This window comes from Macaca nemestrina, chromosome 11 (assembly GCF_043159975.1).
Source record: "Macaca nemestrina isolate mMacNem1 chromosome 11, mMacNem.hap1, whole genome shotgun sequence".
NCBI classification, from domain to species: domain Eukaryota; kingdom Metazoa; phylum Chordata; class Mammalia; order Primates; family Cercopithecidae; genus Macaca; species Macaca nemestrina.
The window spans coordinates 102,688,774-102,713,129 of record NC_092135.1 but is presented as its reverse complement, the minus strand read 5'-3'; the positions used below and the strand labels follow the sequence as shown (position 1 = coordinate 102,713,129).

At 37.5% G+C, this 24,356-nt stretch overlaps 1 protein-coding gene across 5 annotated transcripts in view; it reads right to left on the bottom strand.

The window, feature by feature from the left end:
- Positions 1–24,356, bottom strand: part of LOC105468044 (par-3 family cell polarity regulator beta) — a 1,086,746-nt gene that overhangs the window by 976,145 nt on the left and 86,245 nt on the right. The window lies entirely within an intron of this gene.

Here is a 24,356-nt window from a genome sequence, read left to right as displayed (position 1 = left end):
CTATGTGGAAATTCAAGCAGGGATACTGGGATATTGCATAACTTTAGGGAGAAGTATCAGATGACTGAAGCACTGAGCAATCTGTAGCCTTGAATGCAGGAGTGTTGCTTAAAAATGGAGAGAGTTCTCCAAAAAGAGATACTTAGGTAACTGGACAAGGAATTCAGCTACAGAACTAAGGGGAGAATCAACAGGAAGAGATGTGTTACTTCCAGCCAATGAAATGATGACAAGTCTCTAACGTCATGAGACTTCTCTTCTACTCTCAGATATCACCCAGTGGTGTGCAACCAAGACATAAAGCAACAAATCTAAGTATTTCTGGGGGAAAACAGTGTTGCTCCCTATGTATCAGGAAATTGCTGTTCCACAGCAGATTTCAAGATCCTGTTGTTTCAGGAGGTCTCCAAGAGTCCTGCTCTCAATGTACTGGATAGTCGGCTCAGTCCACCAGAGACTACGAAACGTCTACTATTTAAGAAATTAGTTTCTTTAGAGGATAAACTTGCCCCAACAAAAACCTGGGCACTGTGCCCAGAAATAAACAAAAAATAAAGAACTTATTCCTATTCAAGTGAGTATTACACTTCAAAATAAAAACTCCAAAGGAAAAGAGCTTATCACCAATAATGAAGTCCCAGTTCCCTGTAAATCACTTCCCTCAAGAAGTCCCTCCAAAAATATCAACTTCAGAGATACTTTTTAGAGACAATTTCTCATTACCCGTGTTCCAATGAAAAACTAAAATCCACTATATAGATACAAAAAAACACTGCTCTATCACTCATGGCATGAGAACTTCCTATCTGTAGAAAGATAGGAAGCTATAATGGCAGAACAACCCAATGTCACCACATTGCTTTCTTCCCCAGCAGAGTTCTTCGTTACCAGGTAACAAGAGTTATCCATGATACTCAAGGAAGCTCCATGAGGAATACACGGGAATAGAAGCAACTATTCACCCATGATACTACGAATAAATCCTTATGTTTATGGTTCCACATCAAAATTAGAAACTAACCCCTTTTATTCAAGAACCTGTATTAGGTTGTCACAATCCTTTCTTGGTTTTCCCCCTCAGCCTACATAAATCATCTTGCCTTCCTTATATGAATGGTATTAAATGAACACAGACATAAACACCATAATTTGACCAAGAAGGAAATTCTTGGAGGAACAGATAAAGAGGACTACACAGTAAGACATGAAGATGCAGTAGCCAACGAAAACACAAAAGAGGAATTTTTATTGCAGAAGTTTTTAAACTGGAGACTTTGGATGAGCTTCAGGGGTTCATAAAATCTCATATGATTACATGCAAAATTGTTTATGTACATGCATGTTCATAAATGTACACTTTTATCTGGGGAAACAGTGTACAGTTGTCATCAGACTCTCAAACTTTTCCCCCAAATTTAAGGACCAGTGCTTCATTAGGTCAAACTAATCTCAGACGTCAGGTCCCCTTGAATACTGAATGAGTATTTCAACCTTTTTTTTTTTTTTTTTTTTTTTTTTTTGAGACAGAGTCTTGCTACATCACCCAGACTGGAGTGGCATGATCTTGGCTCACTACAACCTCCGCCTCCCGGGTTCAAGCAATTCTCCTGTCTCAGCGTCCCTAGTAGCTGGGACTACGGGTGCCCACCACCGTGCCTAGCCCATTTTTGTATTTTTAGTAGAGATGGGGTTTCACCTCGTTGGTCAGGCTGGTCTCAAACTCCTGACCTCAGGTGATCCACCCACCTCGGCCTCCCAAAGTGCTGGGATTACAGGCATGAGCCACCGTGCCTGGCCATTTCAACATTTTTTTTTAAGACTGACTTAAAGCTGCCATAGATCATGACAGGTTGTGCTAAGAGTCTGGATGCCATATATAGCAACATAGTGCTGTGACAGATGTTTATTAAAAACACATTGTATTTACAACTGAAACGTTACTTTCACATTTTAAAAGTGTATCTATCGGAAGGGGTTGCAATGACTTTCTTTTTTCCATGATAGCTATGTATCTTTTTAAAACTTTTAACTTTTATTTTAGGTTCAGGGGTACAGGTGAAGGTTTGTTATGTAGGTAAATTGGTGTCATTGGGGTTTCATTTACAGATTATTTCATCACCCAGGTACTAATCCTAGTACTCAACAGTTATTCTTTCTGACCCTCTCCCTCCTCCCAACCTCCACCCTCAAGAAGATCCCAGTGCCTGTTGTTCCAATCTTTGTGTGCATGAGTTTTTGATATGGTTTGGCTACGTCCCCATCCAAATCTCATCTTGAATTGTAATCCCCATGTGTCAGGAGAGGGGCCTGGTGGGAGATGATTGAATAATGGGGGCAGACTTCCCCCTGCTATTCTCATGATAGTGAGTGAGTCTCAGGAGATCTGGTTGTTTGAAACTGTGTGGCATTTCCCCTTTTACTCATACTCTCTCGTGAACCACCATGGTAAGATGTGCCTGCATCCCTGTCGCCTTCTGCCGTGATTCTAAGTTCCCTGAGGCCTCCCATTCATGCTTCCTGTTAAGCCTGCAGACCAGTGAGTCCTCTTCTGCTCATAAACTATCCAGTCTCTGGTAGTTCTTTATAGCAGTGTAAAAATGGACTAATATAAAAAATTGGTATTAGTGGAGCACTGCTACAAAAATACTTAAAAACGTGAAAGCAACTTTGGAAGTGGGTAACAGGCAGATGTTGGAACAGTTCAGAGGGCTCAGAAAGGACAGGAAGATGTGGGAAAGTTTGGAACTTCCTAGAGACTTGCTGAATGGTTTTGACCAAAATGCTGATAGTGATATGGACAATGAAGTCCAGGCTGAGGTGATCTGAACTGGGGTAATGGTCACCCTTGCTATGCTTTAGTAAAGAGATTGGTGGCGTTTTGCCCCTGCCCTTGGCTAATGTTAATAGCCAAGATAATGGGGAAAATGTCTCCAGAGCATTTCAGAGATCTTCACAGCAGTCCCTCCCATCACAGGTCCTGAGGCCTAGGAGGGAAAGATGATTTCGTGGGCCAGGTCCAGGGCCTAGATGTTCTGTGCTGCTTTGGGACATGGTGCCCCATGTTCCAGCCACTTCAGTTCCAGCCATGGCTGAGAGGCCAAGGTACAGTCTGGGCCATAACTTCAGAGGGTGCAAGCCTCAAGCCTTAACAGCTTCCACATGGTGTTTGGCCTGTGGGTGTGCAGAGGGCAAAAGGTAAGCTTTGGGAGTCTCTGCCTAGATTTCAGATAATATATGGAAATGCCTGGATGTTAAGGCAGACGTCTGCTGCAGGAGCAGAAACCTCATGGAGAATCTCTACTAGGGTAATGTGGAGAGGAAATGTAGGATTGGAGCCCCCATACACAGTCCCCACTGGGGCACTGCATAGTGGAGCTGTGAGAAAAGGGCCACCATCCTCCACACCCCAGAATGACAGATCCACTGACAGCTTATACCATGTGTCTAGGAAAGTCACAGACACTCAACACAAGCCCGTGAAAGCAGCAAAAGGGGCTGTACCCTGCAGAGCCACAGGGGCAGAGCTGCCCAAGTCCATGGGAACTCACCTCTTGCACCAGTGTGCCCTGGATGTGAGACATAGAGTCAATGGAGATTATTTTGGAGCTTTAAGATATAATGAGTGCCCTGCTGGGTTTTGGACTTGCAGGGGGCGGACAGCCCCTTTGTTTAGGCCAATTTCTCCCATTTGGAATGGGAGCATCTACCCAATGCCTGTACCCCCATTGTATTGGGAGTAACTAACTTGCTTTTCATTTTACAGGCTTATAGATGGAAGGGACTTGTCTCTGATTAGACTTTGAACTTGGGCTTTTGGGTTAATGCTAGAATGAGTTAAGACTTTGGGGGACTGTTGGGAAGGCATGATCGTGTTTTGAAATCTGAGAAGGACATGAGATTTGGCAGGGGTCTGCAGCAGAATAATATGGTTTGGTTCTGGGTCCTCACCCAAATCTCATCTCAAACTGTAATCCCATGTCAGGGTAGGAACGTGGTGGGAGGTGACTGAATCATAGAGGTGGACTTCCCCTTTGCTGTTCTCATGATAGTGTGTGAGTTCTCTTGAAATCTGGTTGTTTGAAAGTGCATCTCTCTCTCTCTTCCCCCCTACATCCTCCGCCCCCCACCATGGTAAAATTTGCTTGCCTTGCCTTCATCTTCCACCATGATCATAAGAGTCCTGAGGCCTCCCAGGCATGCTTCCTGTTAGGAGTTCAGAACAGCGAGTCAACTAAACCTCTTTTCTTCATAAATTACCCAGTCTCAGGTAGTTCTTCACAGCAGTGTGAAAATGGACTAATACAGTTGTCATCATTTAGCTCCCACTTATAAGTGAGAACATGCAGTATTTGGTTTTCTGTTCCTGTGTCAGTTTGCTAAGGAAAATGGCCTCCTGCTCCATCCATGTTCCTAAAAAGGACATGATCTTATTTCTTTTCATGGCTGCATAGTATTCCATGATGTATGTATTATGTATACCACATTTTCTTTATCCAGTCTATTATTGGTGGGCATTTAGGTTAATTCCATGTCTTTGCTATTGTAGACAGTGCTGCAATGAACATTTGCATGTATGGGTCTTTAAGGCAGAATGGTTTATATTCCTTTCAGTGTATACCCAGTAATGGGATTACTGGGTTGAATGGTCATTCTGTTTTTAGCTCTTTGAGAAATTGCCACACTGTCTTCCACAATGGTTGAACCAGTTTACAGTCCCACTAATAATGTATAAGTGTTCCCCTTTTTCCACAACCTCACTAGCATTTTATTTTCTGGCTTTTTAGTAATAGCCATTTGGACTGGTTTGAGGTGGTATCTCATTGTGGTTTTGTTCTGCATTTTTCTATTGTTCAGTGATATTGAGCTTTAATATGCTTTTTCACTGCATGTATATCTTCTTTTGAAAAGTGTCTGTTCATGTCCTTTGCCCACTTTTTAATGGTTTTTTTTTTTTTCTTGTAAATTTTAGTTCCTTATAGATACTGGATATTAGCCCTTTGTCAGATGCATAGTTTTCAAATATTTTCTCCTATTCTGTAGGTTATCCGTTTACTCTGTTGATAGTTTCTTTTGCTGTGCAGAAGCTTTTAAGTTTAATTAGATCTCACTTGTTAATTTTTGCTTTTCTCATAATTGCTTTTGGCATCTCCATGATGAATTGCTTGCCCATTCCTAAGTCCACAGCAGTATTGCCTAGGTTGTCTTCCAGGATTTTTATGGTTTTGCATTTTACATTTAAGTCTTTAATACATCTTGGGTTAATTTTTTATATATGGTTTAAGGAAGGCATCCAGTTTCAATTTTCTGCATATGGTTAGGCAGTTATCCCAGCAGCATTTATTGAATAGGGACTCTTTTCCCCAGTGCTTGTTTTTGTCAGCTTTGTCAAAGGTCACATAATTGTAGGTGTGCAGCCCTATTTCTGGGCTCTGTATTATGTTCCATTTTTTTGTGTGTCTGGGTGGTGGTGGTGGTGGTGTTTATCAGTACCCTGTATAATAGTGATCTTTCTTTCTCATCTTTCGAAACACACCCGCATACAGAGTAAAAATGTAAGGAAACTTCTTTGTTGCGGGGATGGTTTAGAACTCATGCATACAAAAGAGAGGAGAAAGTAGACAAACACGTCCAATGATACTATCATTAAAACAATTTTCAATTTCTCCTTGGAAAACAGTGTGACAAAAGGTTAGTACTCAAAATACATAAAAAGTAAACTCTTAAAATTCAATAATATGACAAACAAACCAAAAAAACAACGGACAAAAGATACAAACACACACTTTAAATAACACATTCAACATCACTTGACAACACAAGTGTTGGCAAGGATGAGGACCAACCAGAATGCCCATACATTGCTGGTGGGAATATGAAATGGTGCAAGGACTGCAGACAATGATTTTAAATTGTCTTATAAAGCTAAATATATGTTTGCCCACAACTCACAATTAATTACTAAGCGTTTACCCAAGAGAAATAAAACATGTCTAAAAATACACTTGTCCATGAATGTTCATAACACCTTTATTCATATTGGCAAAAAACTGAAAACAACTGAAATGTGATATATCCAACAATGGAATACAACTGGTGGGCATCTAATGGCAGATATGAAAGTACATACATTTTTTAAAGTTCAAAAGGTATTAAAATTTATGCATTTTATTATGCGTAAATTATACCTCAATACGTTTTATTTTAAAAATAAAGATTGTGATTACAAAGAAATGAGATTAAATTCTCATGATAAATAAACCAATGTATTAAGTACCTATTTATATGGTCATGAATGTAATTCCAAAACTGCATGCAAAATTTGAGAAGCAGCAGTATTTTCTGAATATCTGCACAACCTCAAAAATAACTCCTTTGAAGCCTACAGATGTACAATTTCCTACACATCTAATAAGATCAGTCTTACTATTGTGTAGTCACCTTCTCCAAATATACACAAAAACCACCCTTTAAAAAGTATAATTATACTCACAATACTTATGATATTTATAATATATAATACTCAAAATAAGGCAAAATAATGTGAAGATAGACTCTAGAATTATGTCACAGCATTTGTGTTAGCACTCAAAGTTTAGTATCTCCTTTAAGTAACAGATGTTCTGCCTTTCTGTTACATTATTTGTACTTTTTAATGTTTTGCAGCTTTTAAATCATATTGTGGCACTCTTATCTCCTCCAAAAAACTTAATTTAGCACTATGTATATATCGTATTTAATTACCCATTGCATATTCTATCCCTGCTCCTCTTAAAGAAAATTCTAAGAACTGCAGCACTTAAAAACATTTAAATTATACTTCTAAAATATGTCTTCAAATTGCTATTGGATATTGCATATGATCATAGTGTAGCACTCCAGGGTAGTTTGGAGACAGTGCAATATGGCCATTTGTCTTCCAGTCTTATTACATACAACTTAACTTGAATCCAAAATTTTTTCAGTGGATCAGAAATAATGAAGTGTCAAAAAAATCTGCAAATAAGACAAAAGGTATAAACCACATAGAAAAAAATTGATAAATTTAGACTAAACTTCTGATCATAAAATGCAGCAAGGCACTAAATTTAAAAAATACATGTATAACAAAAACTGTATCCAACAAAGGACAGATATGCAGAATATAAGGAATGCCTCAAATAACAAAAATGAACAACAGACAACCCAATAGAAAAAAAACAAACAAAATGCAGAAAAGAATAAATGACCAATAAACATATAGAAAGGAACTCAACCTTACTGGTTATCCAGTAATTGCTAATTAAAATTACAATGAGATACCACTGAACACCCATTCAAACAGCAAAATCAGTAACTAATACAGATGATCCCCAACTTACAATGGTTTCATTTAAAATTTTTTGACTTTATGATGGTGTAAAAGCAATATGCATTCAGTAGAAATCATACCTTGAATTTTCATCCTTTCCCAGGTTGGTCTTATGTGCTTCAATACTCTTACATTAGATACTGAACACTTTATTGTAAAATAGAGTTTGTGCTAGATAATTTTGTCCAACTGCAGGCTAATGTAAGTGTTCTGAGAGTGTTTAAGGTAGGCTAAGCTATGATGTTCTGTAGGTTAGGTGTATTAAATGTATTGTTTACTTACTAAATTTTCAACTTACCATTAGTTTATCAGGATGTAACCCCATTATAAGTCAAGGAACAGCTGTAATATTAAGCATAGTCTAGGATGTGGAAGAATCAGAACTTTGATGATAGAAATGTGAACTGGTACAACTAATTTGCAAAACTATTCTCATTATCTGGGAAGTGGAAAATGAATATAACCCTATGATCCACTCATCTATTGATTAAGGAAGATAATACAGGTATACACTGGTATGTCTCAGAATATTCATCACAACCCTGTTCACAAATTAGAAACAACACAAATGGTCATCAAGAGAATGGATAGTTCACGTTTGATATATTAATATGAGGGATGTTTATAACTGAAAACTAACAACCTGCAGCTTCACACAATGACATGGGTGAATCTCACAAACACTGAATGAAAGCATTCAGACACAACACTGTATAAGTACATTCATATATAGTTCAAAAAACACGAAAAACTAAACTGAATGTTTAGAGTCCTACGTTTAGGTAGGAAAGAAAAGCAAGGAATAATAATCACAACATTCAGGATAGTGCTTTCCTCTGCAGTAAGGGAAAAGTGTTTCAGCACTGGCAGGTGAGAACTTCTAGGTGCAAGCAACATTCCATTTCTTTACCAGGAAAGTGGTAATACAGATGCAGAGGTATATATTTTATAATTTATAGTTTTTATTTAAAGTATTCATGCTTTATGCATGTCTGCATATCTCCTATTTTAAAATGTGTTTAAATGAAAGAACTTATGCCAAAACCAAATAAACCAATAAATCTAGAATGTTCTTTGGCTAGAACTAGAAAGCATCCTTAGACAAGAAGTAGTCACATCTAATGACAAAATTCATTGAGTAAGCCGTGAAAATACATTGATTATCCAGATACCTTATCTTAAAAATATTATATTTCCATGTTAAAAAAGCAAAGGAAAACATGATAGAAGATGCTTTTGGAATTAGAAATTGCCCTCTTTTAAAGTTTAGTGAGATGCATTTGGCTTTAGTGAACCAAAAGAAGTTATATGGTTACTCCATATTTGTGTATTAAAATAATTCAGTCATCATTTAATAAATACTTAGGCAGAGAGTACTCATACAAGAATGGGCTACTATGGTGAGTCTAAAAGAGTTAACTCCAAAACTTGACAGCTAACCGACAGGCTGATGAACAGTAACATTTATGAGCAAAGGGTTAAGAGACCTAAAGTTGGAATATGCAGGAAAATGCCTTAACTAATATGTCACATTAAGCCAAAGTACAGGTTGTTGCCTAAGAAACCCATAAAACAAATCTTTCTTTCTTCACATAATTAATGAACTACTTATGAAAATAAAAATGTATTAATTTTTCTCTCGAATAATTTTTATTACCAAAAAATCAGCAAAATATGTATAAGTCATTGCCTAAATTCTGCACAGAACTGTCAATGGACACACTTTATTTTTCTGTTTTTCTAATAAATTATCATGCTTAAGGATTTGCATATTTTATATCACAGGGCCTGAGGTTTCCCCAGTGTTTAATACAGTTAAGCAAATACCATAGAGCCAATGAAGTGAGTAATACTCAGTTTGCTTCCATCTCAGTGCCAGTGACAGGATACAGGTGACTGTCAAATACACACAGAATGACTTTTCTCCATTTACATTCTCACAGCTTTAATATCAAATAAAATCTCTCCAGAACCCTTTTAAGAATCTAAAGACAAAATCGCTACTGCATAAATCCTGCCTAAACCACCTAAGATTTTAAAATGTACTTTGGTCAACAACTTTCACCGAGTATCTCTCTTAGGAAAGCAGCAACTAAGACCAAAAAATAATTTTACTGGTTCCCAATATTTAAAAGGTTTTTCATACTTGCCATTTATGTTTATTTTCTAGTTCTCTGGGGAGGACATTTTTATAAAAGTATCATAAGAATATATAGTAAATATATACAGATCCAACTCTTCCCATGAATCATATCATGTACCATAAACCTCATTTGGGATTCAGTGTATTCTAATATTTTTAAGTGGCATATTCTTAAGGAAAAAAAACTATTTATCCTAGGCATAATCCTGTGGGACCCCACACACATTCTCTTTTATTAATAAATTAGTATACATTAATGTCCAATTAAAATATTTTAAAATTTAAATTATTCTAACCATCTAACCAGGGAAAATATTCTAATTTTGAAAAAGACCACATATTTTGCATTTATTGTTAAAATATTCAGTGGAATTATTTTTCACTTTCAACTAACATAGTAATTATATGTTAATAAAAGAGTCTATATTGGTACATAAAAAAGATTTTCAAGACCACACATGAAAGCAAAATGGGCACCTCAGCAGGGTTGAGGTACACACACCCCCACACCCACACATATACACCCACACACCCATACAAAATCAAAAGTATTTGCTTGATATGCATACCATGCACTTTGAGTAGTAAAATAAATGACTGTCCTTGTCCTCAAGGAACCTTCAGTCCCTATGTAGAGAAATGTGCCCCAATGAAAACATAACAGTAAGCATCCTGAAACATAACTTCAACTTTAGAGGAGGTGTAACATGGCTGGGTTTTAAAGGGTGGAAAAGGTCACCGGGCAAAAAGAACTACAGCAAGAATTCCAATGGGATGGGATGTGTTACCAATGGAGTGGAGAAAGGAACAAGTCTCCTTCAGAGAATAAATTGCTGTTGCTAAAGGAAAGAATTCTTACAAGAGGCTTGAGAAGGGGAAGACTAGTTAAGGGTAGTGATCCACCAATGTACAGACATGAAATACTGGACAGTGGGCCTTTGACGTCATCCTCGCAGTCATGCTTCTATTTTTTTAATGTTGTATCCTCAGGTTAGCTTCAGGAGGGACTAGTCATCAAGCCTGAATTTTATGCCAAGCACTGCATGTATGAACTTCTTCTGGGGCATATGTCCAGAAGAATTTGCAGTTCTTAATCTGAATGAATAGGCAATTGGTATGGTAGTATCCGTTACAACAGGGGTGTCCAATCTTCGGGACACATATTTTATGTGTGTTGCCACACATAAAATATACTATCACTAACAATAGCTGATGAGCTTAAAAACATCACAAAAAAATCTCATAATGTTTTAAGAAAGTTTACGAATCTGTGTTGGGCCACATTCAAAGCTGTCCTGTATTGCGTGTGGCCCCACGGGTCACAGGTTGGACAAGTTCGCTTTACACCTTCAAGCTATCTAAGTAGTCAATTTTGTGGAAAAATACTCAGTTCTATTATAGACATTTGTTTGAGATGGTATTAAGATATTCAAAAAATAATGTTTATCAAGAGTTTGGAGAGTAGAGATGAAGTCCACGACAGACTCCCTGGAAGGCAGTGGGGAGTTATGATGTAATTATGCTGTATTAGAGACTGGATAATTTATGGAAAAATGAGATGTAACTCACAGATCCATGGGCTGTACAAGAGGCACAGCTAGGGAGGCCTCAGGAAACTTACAATCATGGCAGAAGGGGAAAGGGAAGCAGGCACAATTTTTACATGGTGGAGCGGGAGAGAGAGAGAGCAAAGAGGGAGGTGCCAAACACTTTCAAACAGGTCTTGTGAGAACTCTATCACAAGAACAGCAACGGGGAAGTCTGCTGTATGATTCAATCACCTGTCCCACCAGGCCCCTCCTCCAACACTAGAAATTACAATTCAACATGAAACTTGGGTGGGAACACAGAGCCAAACCATATCACAGGCCCTTCCCTAGAAGAATACTGGGATGGCCATTTTGTCACACCAGGAAGAATAAATTTCTCAGTCTCCAGACTAAAAGATGCATTTTTGATAGCTACAATTTCATATAGATGTCCTGTGCCATCATGGACAGAAATCATAAATGTCCCTAGCATCATGAAACCAATTCTAAAAGTTTTCTAAGTAATCTTCCTGCTGAATTAGCAACCTTTCTTGCAATGATGTCCATTTAAATCACCAGAAAAAGGATACCTCTTTAAATTTCTATGTATAGCTAATAAAACGCAACACTCTGATCAATTTCCAACATGAAGAATGGCGTGGTAAAAGCCTACCCAAGCACAGTGTTGCCTGTTCTGCTGATACTCTAGTGACATAGCTTCTCTCCAGATTTGGCCCAATGGCTTCAAGTCTGTGCTATTATGCCCGAGCTTAAGTGGACTTTGTAGCAGAGACCAGTGTACCAATAGATAATTAAATAGAAACAGGCTTAGGTAGAATTCCATATAGCTTTTTCTATATAAAATAGAATCAGATGATCAAATGGGCTAACCCCAGTCCCACACATACAAGCTACTCTTCCCTCAGGTTTATGTTAGAACCAACTTAATTTCTAAATAAGGCAAAGTATATCCTGAAGCCTCTAGGCTATTTTTTTCTGAGATACTTGATTATTCCTTCTTCCCTTTCAATATTTCTAAATAGAATAACATAAGGCTTTTTTAATATTCTTTTTGATTTCAGGTTCTACAAAGAGCTGCCATGTCTAAAAGGAGAATTTTATTAGACATCAGTTTTGTTTTGAAGAACAATGAACACTGATTTCTTAGAAATTCTAGCATTGGAAAAATCATTGTGACAACTGGTACTAAGCACATTTATTTTCAGCATTCTAAACACTGGAATAGTTCCCAAAGAATGAATTTTATTGCTGTAATTACAACATAGTGACAATTACATATGAAAGTGTTGTTAAAACCAAGAGTATGAATTACAACCATGGTGTGTCTAAACACAACTGCAGGCCTGACATACAGAATAAACACATACCCATAGAAACTCGGTTGCCCCTCAAGAAAGGACTACTCTAGGCATTATTACTACTTCATTCCAGTTTTTATTTACAATAAGCATGAACAACTATAAATATAATACTAATTTAGGTGCAAAAGTTTCGCAAAAAGCAGGATAAAAAAAGACCAAGTGCTTTTCAACATAAGTACATTATCTCATCTAATCCTACTAATCCCTCACAGGAGCCCTTAGCCCCATCTAGACACTTCTATTCATTATCCCCAAAACACGTTTTACAAAGTTATTCTTACATTTTCACTAAATTGTATGAGTCCTTAGAAGTTCCAACCAAATGCCTGCTCATCCACATATATATTTATATTATATATATATACACTTATTATACATACATTTATATATATTTACTCAGGCAATATATCACCAAACCTTTCAAGTATTGATTTCTCTATCTGATAAAGATAATAATAGGATGTATCTTTAAAAAAAAGTCATTGACAGAATATATATAAATGTATATATAACAGTATACTATGTAATATAGAGTAATATACTATATAATATATAATACTATATACTATCATATATAATATAGTAAATGTATATACATACTTTTATATATTATATGTACAGTAAGTATGTGTGTGTAGTATATATTATATACAGTAAATACATTATACATAGTAAATATACATTATATATAGTAAATATAGATATAAAATATAGATATTTATAAATTTCCTCCCCTCTGCCCACAGGCAGTGCTCATGGCTCTTGCTCCATTAGTGACCCTACTACACCCAGCACAGTGCCTCATGCTTTCTGGATATTTAATAAATATTTACTGACTGCAAAAAATTTAAAGAACACTCACACTCACATTTCTCTAAATGAGAGAGTTGATCTATCAGTCAGGGACCTGGCAAGAAGAGATGGCACACTCCATCTGGGCTATTGAAGGCACGTTAATGAAGGACCTATCTACAGCAAGTGTGGGCAAGGTTGATGAAATCAAAAAGGGACAGTGCAGTATCTAAGATCTAGTCACCACAAGAACTTAGCACTCCCTCTGCCCTTGGCTTGAAGGGACAAGGAAAGGAAAAAGTTACCAGAATGCTGGAGACGGGTCCTGACAGATGTGACCCTGGATAAAGACACGGCAGCCAACCCCACAGAGAAGGAAGCAGGACAATGACTACTCTGACTGCTCTCCCCCATTGCCCTATGTTCTCCTGCCTTGACACCTCTCATGAGCTGAAGAGGACAGGAAGTTGAGGCAAGGGAACCTACTGATGCCTCCTGAAGGTCATCACTCCTCTTGGACAACAGGTGGTGAAGAGAAGAGTAAAGAGTATATCTTTTTGTTTTTCTGAGACAGGGTCTCACTCTGTTGCATAGGTTGCAGTGCAGTGGTGTGATCACTGCTCACTGCATCCTCAACCTCCCAGACTCAGAGGTGATTCTCCTATATCAGCCTCCCAAGTATGTGGGATAACAGGCATACACCACCACATCCAGCTAATTTTTCAAATTATTGGTAGAGATGAGGTCTCCCTATGTTGCCCAGGCTGGTCTTGAACTCCTGGGCTCAAGCAATCTACCCACCTTGGCCTCCCAAAGTGTTAACATTATAGGCATGAGCCACCATGCCCAGCGACGAGTATATTTATAAGGGCAAGTAGAAGATACACAACTTGGTGTGAGTTCAATTGCAGGCCCTGGATTCAGATAGCCTGTGTTCCTATGTCACATGCCCCACTCAGGGAACACATCACCAAGCCTTTCTAGTAATGGTTTCTCTATCTGATAAATGAAGATAATAGGATGTATCTTTTAAAAAGTCATTGACAGAATTAATGATACAGTTGTCCCTAAGTATCTGCAGGAGATTGGGCATCCCACTCATACACTAAAATCCACAGATGCTCAAGTCCCTGATAAAAAGTGACACAGTATTTACATATAACCCACATACATCTTCCCCTATAGTTTAAAATCATCTCTAGATTACTTATAATACAAAATACAATTAAATTCTGTGTAAATAGTTGTTATACTCTATTGTTTAGGCAACAATGACAAGAAAAAAGTCTGCACTGTTCAGTACAGACAAAACCATCCATTTATTCCCCCAAGTATTTTTGATCTGCAGTTGGTTGAATCCACAGATATGGAACTCATGGATACTGAGGGTCACCTTTTTATATAGAAATATTTACTAGCCCCTGGTACACATTAAGTACCTGAACAAAAGTTATTAATAATGATACTAATAGTTATTTTCATCCTCACAAAAATCATACTTTCCTAGAAATTTTGTTCCAGAAATTCTGGTCTGTAATAGGAACACCTAGAAAATCTGATCTTATGTTCTGCCCCACCTTTCACTATAAATGCTTATATGAATTAGACTTGGATTATAAGATTATACTTGGAATGTTGTCCTTCAACTTCTACTCCCAAGAGAAAAGATTTTTGCTGTTCATTTTCCCCAATCTCTGTGTCCTATAGCTTTTTCCCTGAATATTCCCTGGCCACTCTAGCTGCAGTTCCCAGGGTACTGTAGGCACCAACTTGTCAGTGAGAGCAGGCTGGGATCTACTGAGATTTACAACTCACTGATCATAAAGCCAGCCTCAGCAGAGTTAAAAAAATTGCCCAAGGACATATAGTTAATAAGCACCCATGTCTGGGCTGGATACCTGGCTATGGAGGAATCTAAAGGCCTAAGAAACAAAGGAAGGCAGAATGGGTCCTAGAATTAAAGGATAATGCTTTCAGCTTCAAAGGGGTCTAAAGTTCCACAAAACACTCTGTTATGAACTATATGCCATCATTTCCATCAGGTTATAGGATATCCTATGATAAAGTATTTAAAACAACACATGCTAAACATGAGGTACAATTAATGCATAGTCATTTGAAGTTCCCCTCCTCCCCCCAAAATCTTGGCATACTTACAGATGGCATAGTCTATAAAATAATGAAATGGTTTAATGTTACATTCAAGATGTCTATTTTTATTAGTACTCTATAAAATGTTCCTACTATAGTCTTGAATGACTGAAAGCAATACCATTCTGAAGTCCAGTTTACTCTAAATAACAAAATTAAACTTGGCTAAAGCAATTTTAAATATATAGCGATCAGTAATACACAACGTGTGAAAATCAATTCAGCACATTGCAGTGCTAGATCACAATTCTCCAGTTCTTTAACTGCACATGACCACATTCTTTCAAACACTGACATACCTAGTAACTGTTACATAAAATAGAAGATGATATCTACGAAATCACTTTAATAAATTTGTGAGGTTGGTAAGCAATGCAGGCTCTTTAATGAATTTCTGGGGAATTGTAAACTTCTCCTTTCATATGTGGCTAACACTCAGTAGGTTCCTAACTATGAAACCAGGTTACTACATCTTCAGTAAAGTACACAAGTCATAACCTATTCTTTATAAGCCTGGAGGCCATATCTTGTTGCTTTTTCCATTTTTGTATAAGAAAACACATAGTTTGATTGCTGAGAGACTAATGTCATTGTTTTTAAAACCTGGTCACAGGTTGATTCCTTAACACTGGACACTGGAATTTCTACAGCTTAGAGATAGTTTCTTACCAGGGATAATGCCATAAGAAACTGGAAAATCCATTTCAGAATGACTTTGCCATCCTCACAACCATCACCTTTCTGTCGGGGTCTTCCAATGCCCCACACCTCTGCCGCATCTCTCTCCTATGCCTCACTGCAGTACACTGCACACTCTTCTCTCCACAAGTCAAATTGCCTTCCAAAAGAGATACTGTTGTGAAGCTAAAAGGACATGCTAAAACCCCCAAGAAAGAAATGAGCACTGAGGTCGAGGCGGGGCAGAGGAAAAAAAAAAAAAAAAAAAGCTGTAACCAATTTGCTAAAGGTGTCATAAACTATCACAACCTTTATAGAAGGCTATCCAGAAATGTAAATCAGGAGTAATACAAATACTGTTACTTTTAACCTTGTTATCTTCTGGGATTTTAAAGAAATAATCTAAAATACGAACAAATATGTGTACCCCAAAATTTTCACCATAAGTATTTACAATAGTAAAAATATTAGAATTTAATAAATTTCTAATACAGGAACAGCTATGTTATACACCTATCTCAGATATTATGTATTATTTAAATGAATGGGTATATTAAATCTAGAGGTATGGCCGGGCGCGGTGGCTCAAGCCTGTAATCCCAGCACTTTGGGAGGCCGAGACGGGTGGATCACGAGGTCAGGAGATCGAGACCATCCTGGCAAACACAGTGAAACCCCGTCTCTACTAAAACTACAAAAAAACTAGCCGGGCGAGGTGGTGGGCGCCTGTAGTCCCAGCTACTTGGGAGGCTGAGGCAGGAGAATGGCGTAAACCCGGGAGGCGGAGCTTGCAGTGAGCTGAGATCCGGCCACTGCACTCCAGCCTGGGCGACAGAGCGAGACTCCGTCTCAAAAAAAAAAAAAAAAAAAAAAAAAAAAATCTAGAGGTATGCTGAAACTAGAGGTATGTTAAATCTGGAAGGAAATAAACTGTTAACAGTAGGACAGTAGGACAACAACTGAAGACTTCATAAAAGCTTGACCAATATATCTTTCTTGGAAAACTATTAGTATTTGTACCATGTACTAATTACATTAGTACTTTTACGGAGTATAAAATATTAAATTTTATCTTTCAGTGTTAATGATAAATTCTATGAAAGGACATGCAAAATGCTCCTGGTAGCCTCTTCAGTGTCTGAGGATATGAGGGTAAAAAAACAAAAATGTACTCTAGATTAATTGCACAAAAATTATTGGGGATAAGACAAAAAGGGGAAAAAACCACATTAAAACAGTATGAAAGAATAAAAGGATTATAGTTTATTTTCCAAAGTTTGGGAATATGGTTCTTTTATTTCATACTAGAAATACCTAATAACAACAACGATTTTAACTCCTTACAGGGTCAGAATTATTAGTGAATGAAAAAGTGCGCCATGAGTCTATATATGAAGATACTGTAAAAGGGTTTCAGAAGCCTTGGCTGCAGAAAGGAGGCCACTGTCAACTACAAAGTTCGGCTGAAATTGCTGGAAGGGGTAGAATGCAGTTGTAAAACAGTACAGGGTGAGTTTAAGGAAACTATCATTGACACATGGGAAGAAAAGTTAGAAAGAAGCCTAAGTATAAAAAAAGCTAGGCTGGAATAATCTAAGGCTGTGAAACCAAAGAAAAGGCTAAATTCAGGGCCATAAGAGCACAAGATGGCAAGAGGGTAACAAAAACAGTTCTCCTGAAGACAGGACCAAGGAAACACCAGTAAAGTTAGGAAGGACATGCTGGCTGCTGCTTTGAGAGATTTCAGGTGGATAAACATGGCACCAAGATAGAAAAGGACCCTGTTCTTCCAGAATTTAAAAAGAAGAACTGCACGCATGTGCACGCACGAGCGCGCGCGCGCACACACACACACACACACACACACACACACACACACAAAATAACCTGACCTTTAAAGTCTTAGCTCAGAAAGGCCTATGAGCCACATAAGGATAATAAAGAACCTAGGAATACCAAGCACACAATACACTTGTATCCAGCTGGATAACTGGACTTTTCATTTGACTTCAGGTTATGAAGACAGTGCTCTGAAATTAGGTCCCATCAAAGGAAAGATTAGTTATATATCTACCCAGAGGTACAGCTCTGGGTCTACAGTACACCATGACACTGGATGAAGAAATAAAGCATCATCAAAAACAAGGATTATGCTTTGATGGAAAAAAAGCCACACCTCTACTTTGATTCTCCTTTCTATACCTATTTTATAATATTACAAATTAATCTAAATTAAAATACTTAATTAATATTTAAGCCAAACAAACATTTAAGCCAAAGAGTATTCACCTCACGAGAGGCTTACAAACATATACATTTAACTATAGAGAGGAAGATCCATTAAAGAAGGTAATTAGGAAGGCTATCCTGGCAACTTAACAAAAAAGAAAAATATGCCTTACAAGAGTAAACAAATCTTGAGGAAAAGGCTAATCAAAAGTATAGTGGTTCAAAGACTATCACATTATTTTTTAATAAGATGGGGAAATGATTTCTATTATGATACATTAATAATTTACAAAGCATTTTCATGTATATTATATTCCATACAAAGCTTGAGAGGTAGATTAATATTACCCCCATTTTACAAGACAAGGAAATAAGTGACTCATTAATTGGCAGAGCCAGGCCCCAACCACATATCCCAGGATCTGTCTTTAACACCTCCATACACTGATATGATATATGGAGCACTGCCCAGGTGTCTGCCCATCATTGAGAGTTCATTTGAAACCTCCTGTCAACATATGTAGCCTCAAAACTTGTGAAGCAGTGCTCTATCTTAAGAACAGATACCATTTCCAAAAAAAAAACCATGTTAATTCCTGAGGAACCAAGATATATTAGAGAAGAGTTTACAAATAGAAAATCAAGTAAAACCACATAATCCTAAATTTCGCCTGGAAATATCAATTCAAGACATACATATGTACTCTTTATTTAGCTGTGTTTCATTGAAAAGACCTAGACACACTGACCAACCCAGTAACAATGATTACTCCTTCTATCTAGATCATGGTCCTCAAAATACCATTTCCCACTATAAAAAACCAAAGCTCCAAGGAGAAACAGGTGACCCTGGTTTGGGGGAGGAAAAGTACAAGATAAACCTGGAAGATTTTGTCACAGCAGAAAGCAAAGAAGCCATCAAAGACTGTTGAGATCCTATCAACTTGAAAAGGCTTCCACGGGCTAAAAAACTGGGAAACATGAGCAAAGGGAATAATTGATAAGCCCCAGAAATATGGTATATTCTTGTGTTGTGAATAATTTTTTAAAGGTGCTCAATAGTCACCTCTGCGAATTCTGGGATATCAACCTATATTTTTCTGGAAACCAGTAAAAAAGGGGAAGGATGAAGTATTAAATTTGTCTTTGCTCTACAACCTATCTTGCAGGGTAGGCAAATCATTGATGAAAATTTCTCTCTTTATAAAACTATTCTAGCTAATGAATGAAGAAAGAATGGAACAATATTACTATTTTGTGAACCCCCAATGAAATAATAGACCTAAGCAATGATCATCTATGGCCACTAATATCACAGGGGGAAAAAAATCTGTATTATGCAATTCTTGATGGAGATACATAAAAACAGCTGTGAAATATTAGCTCAAAAATACATTTACGTTTCTAGATCTAAATATCAATTAAAATAAATAAGTAGAACAGAAAATCATGTTAACTAACACCATAGAATACAATCAGCAAAATACAGATTCTGGAAAATGAGAGGACAAATGATTCCGTTTCTTCAACAAATAAATCGCAAGATCAAAAAGGAGGGGGAGGAAGACTCATATATACATAAGAATTAAGAGACATGACTCACCTGCAATGCATGGTCCTTGTTTAAATCCTGATTCAAGAAAACTGAATATTCTTTTAAAAAATGACGTTTACAATAGCTAAGATTTGGAGGCAACCTTAAGTATCCATACACAGATAAATGGATAAAGAAAATTGGTGTATATACACAACGGAGTACTATTCAGCCGTAAAAATATGAGATCCTGTCATTTGCAACAACATGAATGGAACTGGAGACCATTATGTTAAGTGAAATAAGCCAGGCACAGGAAGACCAACATCATATGTTCTCACTTATTTGTGGGATCTAAAAATCAAAACAATTGAACTCAGGGATATACAGAGTAGAAGGATGGTTACTAGAGGCTTGGAAGGATAATGGGGAGCTAGGGCAGTAGGGAGGTGGGAATGGCGAATAGGTACAAAAAATAGAAAGAATGAATAAGGCCTACTATTTGATAGCAAAGCAGGGTAATTATAGTCAATAATAGCTGTACATTTTAAAAATAACTTAAAGAGTATAATTGTATTGTTTACAACGCAATGGATAAGTGCCTGAAGGGATGCGTACCCCATTCTTCATCATGTGCTTATTTCACATTATATGCCTGTATCAAAACATCTCATGTACCCCATAAATATACATACCTACTATGAACCCACAAACCTTTTAAAAATTAAGTTTAAAAATACATGTTTTTTTGAGACACAGTCTTGCTCTGTTGCCCAGGCTGGAGGGGAGTGGCATGATCTCGGCTCACTGCATCCTCTGCCTTGTGGGTTCAAGTGATTCTCCCAAGTAGCTGGGACTACAGGTGTGCACCACCATGCCTGGCTAAATTTTGTACTTTTAGTAGAAACAGGGTATCACCATGTTGGCCAGACTGGTCAAACTCCTCACCTCAGGTGATCCACCTACCTCGGCCTCCCAAAATGCTGGGATTACAGGTGTGAGCCACTGTGCCCAGCTAAATATTTTAGAAAGTAAAAAAAAAGAGGCAATCAGTGAAATTTGAACCTTATCCTACCAATGGGTGATATTAAACTGTTTTTAGATATGAAAATATGATGCTATTTCTAGAAGACTCCTCATCTTTTAGAGATACATACAGACATATTTATGAATGAAATGTGACATCTGAGGTTTGCTTCAAAATAATCCAGGGATGTTGGGGGGTACAGATTTCATATTCATAAAACAAGCAAGGTCAGGAATTGATATTTTTGTAGTAGGGTATATTGGGTACATAGAGGTATGTTTTCCTCTTCTCTATTTTTCTCTATGTTTGAAATTTACCATAATTATAAAATATATCCTCTTTATTAAAAAGTCCTCAAGCTAAGTAGTATAAAGCTTCCTAAAAAAATTCAAAATAGAACTACCTTATGATCTGGCAATCTCACTGCTAGGTATATATCCAATGAAAATGACATGAGTACTTTGGAGAACTATCCAAACTCTCATGTTCACTGCAGCATTATTCACAATAGCCAAAATACAGAATCAGCCTAAGCCTCCATCAGCACATGCATGGATAAAGAAAATATGGAAGGAGGCCAAGACAGCCGATTAGAAGCAGCTGCAGTATATGGCACTCATGGAGGGGAACAAAAGGTGCGAATGAATACTGAAATATCCAGGAACTTGCATTGATACTGATTAGGAAAACATCTTGACCCATGGAAAATGAAAAGCAGGTAGGGGTGATGACCCACCCAGGAATGACAGAGAGCCAAGGGAACCCCCACACCCAGCCAACAGAAGCAGTGAGTGAACGTGCAACCCTGGGAAACCAGGTTTCTTCCATGGATCTTTGCAACCCTAGGAACAGGAGATCACCTCGTGAGCCCTGGCCACCAGGGCCCTGGGCCCAATGCATAGAGCTCTGTGGAGGCTCCAGGTACTGGCAAAACTGAGGCAACTAGGGTATGGAGCACCCTCTGGCAAACCACAGCAGCCCTACAGAAGAGTGGGCAGACCACTTAAAGAAAAACAAACAAACAACAATTTTAAAAAAATACAAATACCCCATCCAAAGGTCAGCAACCTCAAAGATCAGAGGTAGATAAGCCCACAAAGATAAGAATCAGCGCAAGAACACTGAAAACTCAAAAAACCAGAGTGCCCCTGTATTAGTATGTTCTCATGCTGCTCTAAAGAACTGCCCGAGACTGCGTAATCTATACAGGAAAGAGGTTTAATTGACTGACAATTCCACATGGCTTAGGAGGCCTCAGGAAACTTACAATCATGGCAGAAGGCAAAAGGGGAGCAAGGTGTCTGACATGATGGGAGCAGAAGCAAGAGAGAGTGAGCAGGCAGATGCCACACACTTTTAAATGACTAGATCTCATGACATTTCATGATTGCTAGGATAGTCACAAGGGGGTGGTGCTAAACCATTAATGAGAAATCTGCCCCCATGATCCAGTCACCTCCCCCCAGGCTCCACCTCCAACAAATTGCTCTGGCTACTATAAATATCTATTTATCCTCCAAACTTAGTAGAAATAAATAAGGCTTCTTTCACTGAGGGCTATCTAAAATGTTACCATTTCATCTCCAAAATGAAAAACTTGAAATTCAACATTCTTAAAGAAATTGCAACCCATAATTTCATATCCAGCCAAACGAAACTTCATAAACAAAGGAGAAATAAGATCCTTTTCAGACAAGCAAATGCTGAGGAAATTCATTACCACCAGATCTGCCTTACATGATTCCTGAAGGAAGCATTAAATATGGAAAGGAAAAACTGTTACCAGCCACTACAAAAAAACACTGAAGTACACAGACCAATGACACTATGAAGCAACCACATTAAAAAGTCTGCAAAATAACCAGCAGCTAGCATCATGATGATAGGGTAACAATAATAACCTTAAATGTAAATGGACTAAATGCCCCAATTAAAAGACACAGAATGGCAAGCTGGATTAAGAACTAAGACCCGGCTGGGCACAGTGGCTCATGCCTGTAATCCCAGCACTTTGGGAGGCTGAGGCAGGCAGATCACGAGGTCAAGAGATCGAGACTATCCTGGCCAACATGGTGAAACTCCGTCTCTACTAAAAATACAAAAATTAGCCATTGGTGGTGGCACACGCCTGTAGTCCCAGCTACTTGGGAGGCTGAGGCAGGAGAATCGCTTGAACCTGGGAGGTGGAGGTTGCAGTGAGCTGAGATCACACCACTGCACTCCAGCCTGGTGACAGAGTAAGGCTCTGTCTCAAAAAAAAAAAAAAAAGAAAAGAAAGAGAGAGCTAAGACCCATTGGTATGATGACTTCGGGGTAAATAATGAAATTCATGCAGGAATCACGAAGTTTTTTGAAACTAATGAGAAAAAGATAGTTGTACCAGAATCTCTGGGATTCAGCTAAAGCAGTGTTAAGAGGGAAATTTGTAGCACTAAAATGCCGACATCAAAAAGCTACAAAGATCTCCAGTTAACAAGCTAACACCACAACTAAAAGAACCAGAGAACCAAGAGCAAACAAACCCCAAAGCTAGCAGAAATAACCAAGATCAGAGCTGAACTAAAGAAGACAGAGACATAACCCTTCAAAAAAAATCAGCAAATCCAGGAGTTGGTTTTTTGAAAAAAATAATAGACCACTATCTAGACTAATAAAGAAGAGAAGAAGATTCAAATAAACACAATCAGAAATAAGTGGGATATTATCACTGACCCCAAAGAAATATAACCAATCATCAGAGAATATTATTACCTCTATACACATAAACTATAAAATGTGAACTTGAAAAGAAAGTCTAAAACATTAATATATTAATGTAAATATGAGCATTAATGAATAGGACACTTCCCATCACAACTCTTTATTGTGCTCCAAAAATTAAATAGAATCCATTTTACCACTAAAAGACAAAAACTGCAACTATACGCTAAAGACATATACATCCAAATACACGTAAAAATTGAGTAAATCTTCAATGTCAAGAATAAATCATTATAAAATAACATCCAATTTTTCAGCAAAACCAAGTATCTAGATGCAAGATGAGATGGATAAATATGTTCAAAACCATAAATCTCCACAAATATTTACAAATATTACCTTTTCATGAAACTGTACCATCCCAAATCACTCATGTGCTTCCAAAATTTTTCAAAGTTCCATAAGCAGACACTTCAAAAGCTTTTTTCAACAATGTTTCACACCCCCTATAAAATCCCTATACCATGCTTACCCTACACACAAACCCCACTACCCTTGCCCTGCCACTTGCATTTATTTACAAGCATATCTGCTAACATTACCCATGGTAAAAAAAAAAAAAAAAAAAAACAAAAACGGTTTGGATCACACTGAGTATAATACTATCAATATAAAGAATAGAGGGTACTAGATGAGACCTAGTTTGTGTACTTTATATCTATACAAATCATAAGCTCAAGAATTTAAGATCTTGTTTCAAGGCATAGAAAGTAAACAGTGGCAGAATTCCTAATTTCAGGCACAGAGAGGATAGGAGCACATATACTCTAGATTTATGACTTT